This window comes from Camelus ferus, chromosome 33 (assembly GCF_009834535.1).
Source record: "Camelus ferus isolate YT-003-E chromosome 33, BCGSAC_Cfer_1.0, whole genome shotgun sequence".
In the NCBI taxonomy this organism is placed as follows: Eukaryota; Metazoa; Chordata; class Mammalia; order Artiodactyla; family Camelidae; genus Camelus; species Camelus ferus.
Genome location: NC_045728.1, coordinates 14983658 through 14997676, shown reverse-complemented (window position 1 = coordinate 14997676; position 14019 = coordinate 14983658). Strand labels below are relative to the sequence as shown.

At 52.3% G+C, this 14019-nt stretch overlaps 1 protein-coding gene and 1 long non-coding RNA gene across 8 annotated transcripts in view; one reads left to right on the top strand and one right to left on the bottom strand.

The window, feature by feature from the left end:
- ZBTB16 (zinc finger and BTB domain containing 16) overlaps window positions 1-14019 on the top strand; it is a 184209-nt gene that overhangs the window by 98991 nt on the left and 71199 nt on the right. The window lies entirely within an intron of this gene.
- On the bottom strand, window positions 10752-12074 carry LOC116661193. Its single transcript, XR_004317002.1, has 2 exons — window positions 11880-12074; window positions 10752-11200 (listed from the first exon to the last, which is right to left on the bottom strand). It is a non-coding gene; the product is annotated as an uncharacterized LOC116661193 (long non-coding RNA).

Below are 14019 nucleotides of genomic sequence, written 5' to 3'. Positions count from 1 at the left end.
AGAGCATCGAGGCTTTAGAACCCCCTGGTTGCTAAGTAGCGATCTCCCTGTACTGTAATGGGCTGATTTCGTATTCTGTTCAGCGCTGTATCTTATTTTTGTATGCAAGACAAAGTGTTTTGATGGAGGACGATTGCGGCAGTGTCTGGAGGCTGTTTGGAGTTTTATGGGCTGTACAGTACACTGTGTGCTCTCCGAACAGAACACAGGCTGTTGGATTTTGGATTGGATTTGTCATTTTTCCCCCCTCAGAGAGGAGCCTGTCAGATAGAACATTACTTTCAGGGTGGAGGGAAGAAAGTGGAAATTATGTAATAACCTGCTTTTTCTCTCTCTGTTTCTCTTTCTCTGATTTTTCTATCCCCCAAATAGGGTGGTTTCTCCCCACGACACTCCCTTTTGTACCACACGATTCTGTCCAGCTAGATGGTGACGCTCCTGTCAGGAAATGAATGGCCCTTGAGAGATGGAAGCTGGGACATCCTGTGTGTCTACTGTTTATTCTCAGATGGTCTCTCCTTTCCTCTCCCTTGCTGCTTCCATCCTTGGAAGTTCCAGGCTGCTCTGCTGGCTCTTGTTTTTGTCTGAGGATGATGGCTAATAGGGATGTAGGGCAGGATGCTGGTGTGGGATCCACCCAAAGGCGATGCCATTTGCTTCTTTCCAGGGTCTTTTCACCTTCCCAGGCGTGCAGACTGCCAGGATTCCTAGGTGGTCCTTCGCTGCCTTTTTCTCCCCTCAGCCCTCGTGCTCCGATCCCAGGCTTTGCCTGGGTCCCAGCATCCAGAGCTTGCCTGGGAGGCCAGCTGCCACCATACCACACGGGGACTGCTCTCTCTGCCAGCCGTCCCTCTCAGCGCCGTCTTCTGAGCTCTCTCTGGTGGCAGGTGTTTAGTTTGTAGCTCTGCTTTTCTCCCCTCCTTCCATTTTCCCCCCAGCCTCCTTTCATCTCACTCCATCTCTTCGTCCCTGTCTTTGCATCCTCAGCCTTTTCTCAAGGCTCCTGTGCGTTTTCTGTCTTCCTTTTTACGTCTACGTCAGACTTGGTCTCCATCCATCGTGGTTGGCCATACCTTTCCCTCTGTCTCCCTCTCACAGCTCAGAGTTTGACACTGGGTGGTGGTGGCTGGGATGGAGAACAAAATGTTGCTCTGGCCCAGAATACCTGGGGAGGACTTGAGCAAATCCCTCAAGAGGGCTCACAGCACCCTGACCCTTGTGGGCAACTGCCTCTTGCCCCTCAGGGACCAGAGTGGGGTTTCTCTGGCTCAATTCCTGCTTTTCCTAGGTTCCTGGATGCTCTAAGTTAAGCCAAGCATGGGCGAGTGGATGAGCAGGGTTAGGTTTTGCAAGATCCTTATTGGACTTTGCTGTTGAAAAGTGCATCTTACTTGTGCTTGGCTTCCAGAGGCTGGTACCACGCGCCTGAGTGCAGAGCCCACTGGGCACCTTGCAGTGTGTTCACCCTCACATACCCCTGGCCCAACACAGTGCCTGGCGCAGACAACGCTATTGATAAATACTTGCCAAATAAAGGCCTCCCCTGTTAACTAAAGTGTTTGTACTTCTGGGGCACATCTGGGTTTGGTGGGGCCTGAGGCTTCCATGGTTTGGGGGGCCCCCTCTCAAGAGAGATTATGAATAGCAAATGCCAGAGCCCCTTCCATAGAATGGGCTCCTGTGGTATAAGGTGGGGGAAGCTGAAGCTTCTAACTTATTAGCTTCAGGGAGAAGGGGCCCCGTTCACACGACGAGGAGCTGCCAATGAGGCCCCCACAGTTGGAGCAACTGAGTGAGGAGAGTCAGGGCTAAGGCTGGGGTGGTGACCTCTGCTCTGGGGATGCTCAGAGCCTGGGGCAGCCATGTTTGCAGGCCTCAGGTTTGCATTCCAGAAAGCTCAGGGCAAACCCTCCTGCCTTCGGTAAACTGCCAATGGTCACTGTGGACCTGGAAGCCTCTGTATTTCATTCTGTCTTCTCAGTGAGCCTGGTTGGAAGCCAGACGGACCCTAAGTCCCATCTCACCCAGAGCCACCAGGTACATCAGCACACATGGCAGCACCCTGCCTCCCCATTGGCCATCCGGGGCTCTCAAGGAAACAACGTGGTAGCCACCCCTTTCCTAGGTGCTGCATCTGCCTGAGCCGCAGAGTTGTGTCTGACTGGTCCTTTCATGGTGCGTGTGTGTGTGTGTCTTGGAGAGGAACCAGGCAGGTGGGCGTCCTGGAGGTGATGAGAAGTATACCTAGAAGTCTAGGGGTCTATGCTGCTGAGCTTCCAGACTTATCCATTGATTAGTTCGGGGGAGAAGGTAGGATTGGATAGATTTTGGGGAAGGATGCTCCTTAATCCTTGGAAGATACGGAAAAGCTACAGTTAGGTTCCCAGAAATGAGGGGCAGCTGTGTGTGCGCACGTGTGTGGGGGTGTGTGTGTGTGGGTATGCGCATGTGAGAAAAAGAGATTGAGAAGAAACATTTACGTGAAATACTCAAAATTGTTCCTTTGCTGTAATGGCTCCGCACAGACCATTGCCTTGCAGATTTAAAAACTAAATGAGCTCATCATACGTAGTCACTTGCACCGACGCTCATGCTTGATTGCAAAGCCTGCGTTACCTTTGAATTTCAACTTTATTGTTTGTTATTAATTCTCCAGTGTTGGTGGTATGTTTCCCCCTCATGGATTCAACCACGAACACGTTGGTTTGGGGTGATGGATGGAAACGTTTCTCAGCAGGACCCCACTCAAGAACTTCTTCATTTTAAAAATAGCCCCGTGACCTCAAGGGCTGAGTCTAGAGTTTGCGAGGAACCCAGGGAGCTGAGGTGGGACACGGGTTGACTTCGGAGGGGGGCAGAAGTTTTGCCTTGTTTTTAATTTAATAACTTGAGTTTTCATGTGAATGGTTCTGCGTGCCGTGCAAGACTCTGCATTTTCATAACTGTCTCTTCCACTTTGGGGAAAGGAGGGGAGGAAAGAAAGAAACAGCAGCAGTATTCTGTGGGCAAAGGAAGAAAACAAGAGAATGGGGCAGAGAACAGGCTAAATTTAAAATTGTAATTGGCTGACTTCCACTGGCTTGCGGGTGTTTTAATGACTCATAATAACTTCATTTAAAACCAGCTGAGCAGAAAATAGATTGGAGAGGAGCCTCGGGCCATTATGGATTTGTTTTTTTTGACAAGCTCGGTGTTCAGCAGCCAGGAAGGCTCTCAGAGAGGGCTTGGCTGAGTTCTCTCTCTCTCTGAGGGTTGGTGGTCTGCCCGGGAGAGATTGTATAGAAACCCAGGGCTGCTTTTTTTTTTTTAAACCCTCCTCCTTTTTTTTTTTTTTTTTAACTGATTAAAAATAGACGCCTTGAGGTATTATTTTAGCATCAGTACGATTTTTTTTTAACTTTTTGATGTGGTAAATGGAACATAAATAAAATTGTTTTTGAAATTACCGAATTAATTGGGTAGTAAAGCCACTAACAATGCATAAATTTCCTTCGCCAGTTGCCCTGATCCATATTTGGGGGGCGTTCCCCCCCGTTTTTTTTCCCATCCCCTCCTCCTCTCCCCCACCAGCCCCACCTCCCTCCGCATCCGGACCCTCCCTGTGAATGACAGGGTTCTTTTATCATCCCAGCACCAGCTAAATGATTTTTTTAAAAAAGGTCCGTAGGATTTTGACAGGATGGGTTCTGTCCCACTAGCCAGTCAGCTCGGGGAAGCACGAGTTTGGGGAGTTGTGAGAAAAGGCTCTAACCTGCCTCGAGCTGTTTTAAATAGATCGTGCCTGCTTCCCGTGCTAGGAATGGTGCCAGCCGGGCAACTGACGCCTTTTCTCTTCTCTTTTGAAAGTCGGCCGGCTCAGCCATGGGAGGCATCTGTCTGGGCAAGACCAGAGGCTGCCCCCCATCTGATTGCTCGTAGCCATTTATCTAGCCCCTCTTACGGCACCTGTCGCCTTTTTTGTGTCACAGCTATTTATCTGCCCGTGCTTTTTCGCCTACTAGTCTCAAAGCTTCTTCAGAACACGTGATTTATTTCTGTGTCTCCCATACTTCCTAGTAGAGTGACCTGCAATGCAAGGTGGTTCTAACTCAGCTGTTTGGGGAATAAACTCATGCGTGAGCGGTCGAGTATGTGGCTAGGCACCTGGTGGGGAACAGCCCCGAAGCGCTGCCCTCCATCGCTCCAGCCCAGGGGGTCAGCGGTCCGGACGAGAAGACAGGAGCCGAGGCAGGACCTTATCGGTGGTGGACTCCATCGCACCCCCACACCCTGACACATTGGGCTCTCCGTAAATACTGAATAAAGAAATGGTTTCAGCTGCGTGGTCAGGCTGAGGGAAGGGGAGAGAAATCACTACATTTATTGGATGCCTGGCACCGTGCATGGCATGCTGTGTGTCTGAACTCACTTATCTCACGCTGCCCTTGGAGTATAGTTATGCTGGTTCCATTTTGCAGGTGGGAACACTGAGGCTTAAAGAGTGGAAGTAATTTGTGTAAAGTCCCACAGCCAGGAGTGGATTCATAGCCAGGGCTCCCTGCCCTCCACACTCTGACTTTTCTAGAAGCTCACACTGCGGTACTGGCCCAAAGGCTTGCTGTCTGTTTATGACGCTAACCGGTGTCTCAGTGACTGAGGGGCTGAGATGGGGAAAGCCAGTCAGGCTCTGTCCCCAGGGGTCGTGGGGGTAGGATGGGTAATTGGCTACTGCTCGGTGCCTTGCACCTGGGTCACCCGGAGCAGGTGTGTGGCTTATGAGCTGCTTGCTCGAAGTCACGTGTGTTCAGCTGTAACTGCCATTTTGGCCATTGCTCCGTCGCCTTGCAGGGCTGGGAGTAGGGTGGTTCTGAGGGTGTTATTGGAGAGTCTGTGGGCGAGTCCTTGGCCCTCCCACCCAGGTGAGAGCTTGGCTGTGTCGTTTCCCCATTCTTACTCCCCACCGCTGTCCCACACAGAGAGGAGGCGCAGGACCAGAGAGCTGCCTATGGTTTCTCCTGCATGGGGACCCAGCTGGGCACTCTGCTCCTGGAGGGGGAGGCCCTCTGCTCTGTGGTGCTGAATCAGGAGGGAAAGAGGCAGCTGACCAGTGCTGCATTCAGAAATGTGAGGGCTGTGACCACTTGGGGTGGCAGCAACTCCCCAAACCTCAGTGTCTCGCAGCGAGATGCGGCGGGAAGCTCATGGCCTCCCTGATCTTTTGGGCTCCGTCCAGTGAAGCTGGACCGCTCGACACGAGGCTCACGCTGTCTGTTCTCCAACAACCTCATCTTCCCCAGGCGCGCGCTGAGGGTGCTGGAGCCTTCTCTGGGGACCCAAACATCAACCAAATGGGAGCCAGACGGTGAAGGCTGGGGCAGCAGAGAAACCTCGGTGGCTGTTCTGGGTCACTAGGTGCGGCTTTCTTTGGGGAGAAAATCTTTCATGAATGAGTTCGTCAGTTCGCCGTTATCAGCTGTAGGCCGGTGTCATGCAAAGCCTGGCAGGGCAGATGTAGGGGCTGCTTGCCTGCTTGGGGCTTTCGGTCTGGCTGAGAGGATGGCGTCGGCCCCCAGCAAGGTGGGGTGTGCCCCCATCCCTACAAAGGGGAAAAAGGATGAGTGTGGCCGCTTACAGGAGGGAGAAACTCCTGAGGACCAGGGCGATGGGGACGGGCTTCAGAAAGGAGGCTCCTGGGGTTTTGACGGGCTCTTTCCTGCTGGAATGTTCACGTGGGGCTTCATGGTGGGCAGTGGACCAGCTTAGCTGGACAAGAGGAAGCAAGAACTACCATGAGCAAGTGCCATCCTGGCAGGTGTCTCTTCCCGTGCCCCCCCCCCCATCCCACTCCCCTCCTCCTCCTTGAAGAGGCTTACAGCCCAGTTTCTCAGACTGGAGAATCCTCAGAGTTCTAAGGACGTTCTGACCCTTCTTGGGCTGCAGGTTGAAACATACTGCCTTAAATATTAAAAGCTGGGACTTTACGTGGTCCCTCCATTTTGAGGTGTCCACAAAGCAAACACACATGTGAAAGTGGGGTTTCAAACTGGACGCAGATCCAGAGCAGTCTCTGTTTCTCACGCCAGGCTGGATGAACTCTAAATATGTCATGAAGTGCCCAGGCTCCATGAAGCCCAGGCTGAGAACACAGAGCTTCAGGAGCTGCACCTGGTGGGGCTGAGGACAGAGTCTTGGCTGCCCTGGAGGGCGTGGGGAATGGGGGAGGGATTTCTTGGGCCAAGGCCCCCGGGGCCCCGCCCTCCTCCCCAGGCCAGCCCTGAAGTCCCCATCCTGCATCTCCTCAACGTGGAGGTGGGAGCTCCCTCTCCAGGACGCAACCTGACAAAGACATCTCTTCTCGCTTTCTCCCTGGTAGTTAACGTGCTCCCTCCCTCCCCTCACCCCATCCTACGTTGATTGGAATTCTTTCACTTGCCAGGGAAAAGTAAAAAAAAAAGTAAGTTCTAAACTTTTCATTAAGTAGTTGGGATAAGAAGTCTTCTGGGGCAGTCGGATTAAACCTCGGTGGCTCTCACTGACTATTACCAGCTAATTGAGCTCTGGGAGCTCATTGGCGGCTGCAGTGAGCATTTTGCTGGAGTAATTATGCAAGGCCACGGTCGTTTTCAGTAACAAGGTAACTCCAGGTAAGGAGAGATCTCCATGGAACTTCTGATTTGCTGGAATCCTCCTCCTTTTATTTCTTCATTAAGATGAGCCCAGGGGAGACAAAGGCCCAGAGACCGGCTCTTTGGGAGGCTGCCGTCCCAGCCTGAACGGCCCTGATCGCGTGGTCCCTTGGTTGGGGCCTGATGTGAACGACCCAGCACACCTGGGAGAACCCTGATGGGCCAGTTTTACGTTGATTGGGATTTGGGGTCCAGAGTCAGACGCTCTGGAGTATAGGATGGAGAGGGATGGGTGCCGACATTGGAAGTTCAAGGACCACTGACCAGGGAGCAAGGAGATGCTCAAGCCAGCATCTTCACTGCTGACATGTGCGCTGAGAGCAGGCCTGACCGCAGGTAACGAGGCCCGAATCACATCCTCTGTCTCAACTGGGGTCTCTCTGTCCTGGGTGGGCATAAATAGGGTCTTTTCTGTCCCAGAGGATTCTTTATGGTAAAACTTTTTTAGACATGCTGCCCTCTCTGGCACCGCACCTCCAGCCAGAGTCATAATCAGGAGGTCGGGGGCCTGAACCTGCCACCTGCAGGTCCCAGACGAAGTAGCCTGTAAGGACTTTTCAGCACCCTTTGGCAGGGGTCTTGGGGCCTTGCCAAGCCGACCTTGTCCTCTGGGCGGCCCTGCCTGGCCTCTGGCCCGCTGCCCACCTGCATTGAATCATGCCCCTCGGAGGACAGCGTGTAACTGTGCTTCCAGGTACAGCCCCCCGCCCCCCCGCCCCCCGCCGGGCTCTCCATCTTTCTGACACCGCAAGCCCTGTGGGGCTTTCTGCCCTCACTTTTCAGCCCGGCACAGCCTAGAATCCTGCTCGGCGAGCATACGTAGAGCTGTTTTTTTTTTAAAAAAAGTACACAGCCCATCACTTCTTTCTGTTCTCCATCTCCTACTTCAGTTGGCACGACTCTGCCTTCAGTCTTGGGCCTGGACCGTCTTCTGTCTCCATCTCATATAAATGTGTCCCAGTCAGAGGCTGGCTGCATCAAGACAGGAATGTGGTGTTTGGTTAAATTGTAAAATTAGCTAGGAAAGTTAATGAGGCATTCTGCCTCTCCCTTCCGAAGAGCAGGAAGTTGATGAAGGTGCTTCGAGCGCCTTGCCTAAGGAGGGAAGGAGGAAAGGAGGGAGCCGGCCAGGCAGGTGACGGAGCCCATGCCGGGGAGTTTGCCGGCCTTGGATCCGGCTGTGGCTAGCTTGGCTGAAGGACACCTGAGAAGTCGTCCCTCAAAGCTTCTGTTTTGGGGCAGCCTCCATCCGCTGCTTTGAATCCACAGAAGCTCCCTCCCTCATGTCCAAGATCTCCGAGACCATGGGCCACTGGCTCTGGTGAGCCATTCTTGTGCTACGTTCCTTATTTGGTGGCTGTGCAAGGCCGGAGAGACAAAGACCAAACGCTTCGTCTCAAAGGGTGCCCAGAGCAGAAGGGAGAAGACCAGACAGTTGTAACAGAGGCTGACACTGACCAGTCCTGTGCCAGACACTTGACTCTGTCACCCCACGTCATCCCCACCAGACCCCTGTGACCACCCCTATTATTATGCCCACCTTATGGATGAGGAAACTGAGTTTCCTGGCCCAGGATCACCAGGGAATAAGAAGCAGAGTTGGGATGTGAATTTAGGTCTCCCTGCCTCGGAAACCTCTGGTCTTCATCTCGGAGGCAAAATGATTTCCAGTGTCTCTCCAGGCTTGCCTGCCTCTCCCAGCTCCTAGCTCCGTGGCAGACTTGCACGCTTGCAAAACTGGCCCCAAAGCTTTGAAAATCACATTCTCAAAGGTGCGTGGAGAAGAGCTGCCGGCAGACTGTGTTCGGCCCTCACCAAATTCTCAGGTCGTCTAATGACACCACACGAACCCTCCTGTTCTCTGGCAGCAAGCTGATGTCATTTGCATTGTCAGACGCACTTTAGTAATTCTTAACACAGGAAAAAGGTACCCCACCTGGACCTTTTGCGTGAGGTCAGCCAGAAAAGTCGAGTTCTTCTTTTTTTTTTTTGGTTGAGGGGCACGTTGGGGTGATGGTTCATGCTAAGAACGGGCATGAAGTGTGACAGGCAAAATTTCTGTTTTGAAAAGTGTGGAGGCTTCAGGCTTCTGAATTTTGAGCCTGCAGACATCAGTGTCGTTGCTGTAATGTAACACCTCAATTATGGTGCGGGGGGTAAGGGAAAAAGACTCTGAAACCTGCAAGCTTCTTTAGATCCACAGCCTGAGCCACAATTAAGGTTTCAGAAACACCAAAGGCAAGCCAATGAGTGTCATTTTTAACCAGTTGGAACATTTTACTACTTCCTAACATCAGAAGCACCCGGGCTGGAGAGCCTGCTTCTTGTCCTCAATAAAGTGATTAAGCTGAATGGGTGTTGGGGAGTATTATTAGGCTGAGAAGTGCTAAAAATAGAAATGCTCTGTTTTCTGAAAGCCACCGCAGGCCTGAAGAGACTGGCAGCCTCGAGGTGCCGCTGAGGGGCCTGAGGGAGGTGGAGGGGCGGAAGACTCCGGGGTCCCCTGGCCTGAGATGGAGTCGTGGCTGTTGTGACGGGCGAGCCAGGTGACGGGCCTCTTTCCCAGCTGTCATCAAGAATAGAGTGACAGTGGGAGCTGTGGGTTGGTTGCTTCTGACTTGGTCTGAAGAACCCCGCAGGGTGTGTGTGTGTGTGTGTGTGTGTGTGTGTGTGTGTGTGTGTGTGTGTGTGTGTGTGTATTAGTGAATTTAAAGTAACTGATGACATCGAAGTCTATCTAGGATGAACACTTTGGCCTAAAATCTACATATTCAGCCCCAAACTGATTGGATTACCTGCTGCTCTTGAGGGGGAAGGACCCAATTAGGGCAGTGAATAAAGGGCAGATGATAAGAGGCACGTGCAGAGAGAGCTGGGGAAGGGGAGAGACCTCGGAGCCAAGGGTGAGCATCTGCTCTGTGGTGCCTGGATCAACGAGGCTGCACGGGAAAGGGACACAAGGGGGACTTTCTGGTTAACCGAGGGCCAACCAAGAAAGCCTTGTCAATTTTGTTCTTCGTAGTTGGCTGTCATTCATCAATGTGAGGGGCCATTTTTCTATTTTAAGTGAATACAATTGATTGTCTTTTATGATAGACTGTCTTGCTTGCTTAGAAGCCAGAGGAAGAATGCCCAGGAAGGGAGGCAGTCGTGGAGGGCTGTGCCCAGTTGCGGTTTTAGCTGTTAAGTCCGTCTTGAAGTTCGGTGGTACCTTTTCTTCTGTCAGGCCCTACACGTCTTCATGTCTTGAACTCATCCCTTCCCCCCGATAGCTTTAGGCAGCTCTTAGCACCTGGCGCGGCGTCCGTTTTGCAGGTGGAGACGTGGAGGCCGAGTCAGTCGGGATTCTGGACTCTACACCAAGGTCCGCAGCAGAGGCAGATCTTCACTCTGGCGCTGCTGGCCCCAGTCCAGGCCCTGTCTGATGGACAGTGGTGGTACATTCCTGGACCAAGAAGGGAGGGTGGTTCTTCAGAGGAAAGTGTTTAGAGAAGAGGATATGGCCTTCAGGCTGGTGGGAAAGATCCCCTACGTCCAGGGGTGAACCGGAGCGTGGAGAACAGCAGAGGCGTCGAGCCCGTTGCCTCTGGGACCTTTCTCTACTCCCTTTCATGTGAACTTCTTACCCTTTCACTGTTTATATGTATAAAGTCAAAATCAAAGGCCCTGATGATTAGATGGATTTCCACGCTGCCATCCTGAGTTTGTTTCTTTTTCTTTATACGTACCGGCTATGAGCCCTTGGACCAGTGAACTAAGCTTTACAAACCTCAGTTTTCACCTCTTTAAAATGGGGACAATCTTAGAATTGATGGGAGAGTTAAATGGTACGTGGCATGTCAAGTAGTTAATATGGCATTTATTTTATAGTAAATGCCCAGTAAGTGTTAGTTATCAATATTCTTACAGGAGCAGCGGCAGTGTCATTGCTTCTCACTGCAGGGCAGCCCTTGCCAGACCCCTAGCATCCTGGGAAGGGGAGAGTCAGGATGCAGTTGCCAAGCGCCCGTTCCTGTGGCTGGGCATCGTCACATGCGTCATCTCCTTAAAACCTCCGAACAAGCTTGCAGCCACATTTTTGATTGAGCGGTGCTCCCTGGGGTTGTGCCACTTCTAAAGTCCCACTTGTAGGATCCGAGGGATGTATCGTTACCTGTTCAGCAGGTGAGGAAATCGAGGCTCGGGGAGGTTAGACTGCTTCTGTTCTTGGTGTAGCTGGTGGGCACCTAAGCTGAAATCTTTCGACATCAAAGCCAGGGACAGGCTTGACAGTGACTTAATCCTTCCCCTTCCCGGCAGCCCGGAGGGATGTCTGGAAGGGCTGAGGTGTGGCTTCCTGGTGGAGCTCTCGAGAGTAGAGAAGTTGCTGTCTGCAGGGCTCTTACAGGTCACGGCCAGCGGAAGAGTCAAGGGACACTCGTTCGCAGAGCCCTGCCCGCTGGTTTCTTGGGGGAGGGCAGGGGTTATCCCACTGTGATGGCGCTTGATGCCCCCTGAAATGCTCTGTTTCTTGTCACTTGCTGAAATATGATTACCTAAGCAGAGGTACACAGAGGGAGTAGTGAGTGGAGTTGGAGAGAGATGCCAGGGGTAGGGAAAGAGAAGGGGATTCTGAGAAAAGAGGGGATGTGGGAAGTCTCTCTAGAGGGCGCCCAGAGAGACCCCAACATTGTGAGAGGACTCGGCACACTTTTCAGTCAGTGAGAAACGAGGGAGGAAGGCTCTGGCTAGGAGGGAGGGAGGAGGGCCAGACTGCAGTCAGGGCCGAGGAAGGCTGCCCCCCCCTTTTCTCTGAAAATGACCTCAAGGGAAAATGTAACTGGAGGGGGTCTCAGAGGATGTTGGAGGACTGGGGTGGTGGCAGACGTCAGCTGGTGATGTTGTGGGTAGGCGGGGTTTTGATCTCGGCCATCACCCCTGGAGTGGCCTGGACTTGCTTTTCCCCATTGTCTAGGCAGCACTCATGACTCTTACCCCGGGGAGGGGTGTGTGTGTGTGTGTGTGTGTGTGTGTGTGTGTGTGTGACAGGCTGGGGGGTCCCCTCCATGCCCGATTCCGGATGAAGGCCTGTGGCCGAGAACCCTGGAGGTGCTTCAGTAAAAGAAGCAGGGTAACTGAAGTTGAGAGGAGGAGGCCAAAGACTCAGGTAACAAAAAGTGCTCTGAGGCTGCTAGATGCCAGCAGAAGGCCCTCTTCCCGTGATGAATCTCTCACCTCAGAATCCCAAGCGGGGACCAGGGGGGAAGACAGTTGTTGGCGACCAGCAGTTGAGGGGATATCCCATAAAATCACAGCAGAAGTCCCCACCGGGACCTTTCTGGCCCTTCCACCTAGTCTCTTACAGATGCCAAGGCTGCAGTCCTGCCTCTTTTAAACAAAACAAAGCCACAAACACCTGAAAGCTTGGGTGTTCCCTGGAACTCAGGGGTCAGCCTCTGCCTTGGCTTCACTGGCTCAGCCTGGCTCTGTCTGGCTAATGATTCTCTTGGTATCTGGACTCTCTGTTCCACTTTGCTGCCTGATAGAGCAAGGTCTTCCCCGGGAGAAGGAATCCCCGGGCTGAATCAGGGAACCCAGCCCCAGCGTGGTCCAGCCAGCGCCCTCCCATCACCAGGGGTTATAAGCATTTGAGCGTCTTTCACAGCCATGTTTAACTGCCGTTGCTGTGTGCTTCCAGATTCGTCTCCAGCACCACCCATTCATCTTTTTGTTTTTTCCCTAACAGAGTTCTCATCTTAAAACTTGTCTTTTATAGATGGAGAGAGGCAGTGATGCACCCTCGGCCACACAGCTCTGGCAGGGACACTTGGGACTCTGAGTCCATTTCTCTTTGTGCTGCTGCGGGAAAGCTTGGGTGCCCCTGGCCAGCAGAACCCTCCTGGAGTCAGGTGTCCACCTGCCTCATCTGATGGTGCCCCTTCTCTCATCCCCTGTAGCTGAAGACCATGTGTACAAGAGCCTCAGAGAATTCAGTGTCTCCCCTCTCTGGGCCATTTATTCATTGCAGGTGGGCCTTACCCCCAGCAACTGTGGGGCTGGAGTGTTACGGGCTGGAGTTCCTGAAGCTCAGGCCAAAGGCTGGTCTCCTGGAGCTCATCAACTCGACGAAGTGCGATTATTCCATAGTCATCAAAACTATCCAGGCACTTACTGTGTGCCAGGGCCTTCTTCGAGGTTCTTGTTCAAATTATCTTCTGAGAACTGATCACCCCATTTTAAGGAGGGAAATAAGGCTACCCAGTGGGCACCAGGCCCATACCACCAACAAAGGGCAGAACCTCAAAGCCACGTGTGGCTGCAAACCGCCATAGGTCCGTACCTCTGGGAGGTCTCCGAGTTGGCATGATGTGCTGGAAGGAAGTCTGCTCCATCACAACAGGGGCTGACCTTCCCAGGGGAAGAGAGGGCTTTGTGTCGTTGCCTTGATAACCGCCGTACCTTGATTAGCCAGTCATGGGAGGTGCTGGGGGGGAGAAATGGGTTAAAGGCAGTGGTGAGATGAACCCCCAGATCAGTGCTCTTAGATTCCAGGAAGACTTGTCTGCTGCTGTTGTTGTTTTTACTGCAACAGATTTACCATCCTACCTGTGTTTATTTAAAATCATTCACCTTAAGAAAATAAATAAATACGTAAAATCATCCACCTTAAGAGGTTTGCGCTCATCTCTGTAGGAGGATGGTAACGCCCTCAAAACTTGGCCATGAGTGTTGGGAGCCGATGGGAGGTGGACCGTTTTTTGGATCTTCTCCCAGCACAGGGTGATCCGGACACGTCTTTCCTTGTACACTGTTGGTTTGCATGGGGGTTTCTTGGGGGTGCACAGCCGTCAGTGTCTTTTGCCTTTCTTTATCTTCTACTCCCTTGGAGACTTGTCCAGAGTGGGCATCTCTCCTCCCTTCTTTCTCTTTGCATTTGGGCTGGGGTAGTAAGAAGATTTAAAATATCCTGCTATGTTCATTGTGTGCCTTTGACATCCCTGTGTCAGACACTGACACTGAGGGAGGAAGTCATGGCAATAATTGATGATGTTAGTGACAACTAGCTTTTATTGAGCAGTCCGTGGATGCCAGGCGTGGTGGCAAAGATTTGACATGTACTATGTAAATGAAGCATCACTCAAGCCCGTGTAGATGGTCTGTGCCCAGTTTCAGAGGTGAGGAAACAGGCGCAGAGAAGATAATGAGCCTCCCCAGAGCGGTAGCTGGAAATGGCAGAACCCAGCCCTTGAACCCGTGTATGTGTGATTCCAGAGCGAGTTTTCTGAACTTCTCTCCTGCACAGCTAACTGTGTGTTCAGCATGTGTGTTTTCTACTGGCTGTGGACAGTGTTTCCAAGCCTATTGGGTTACCTGC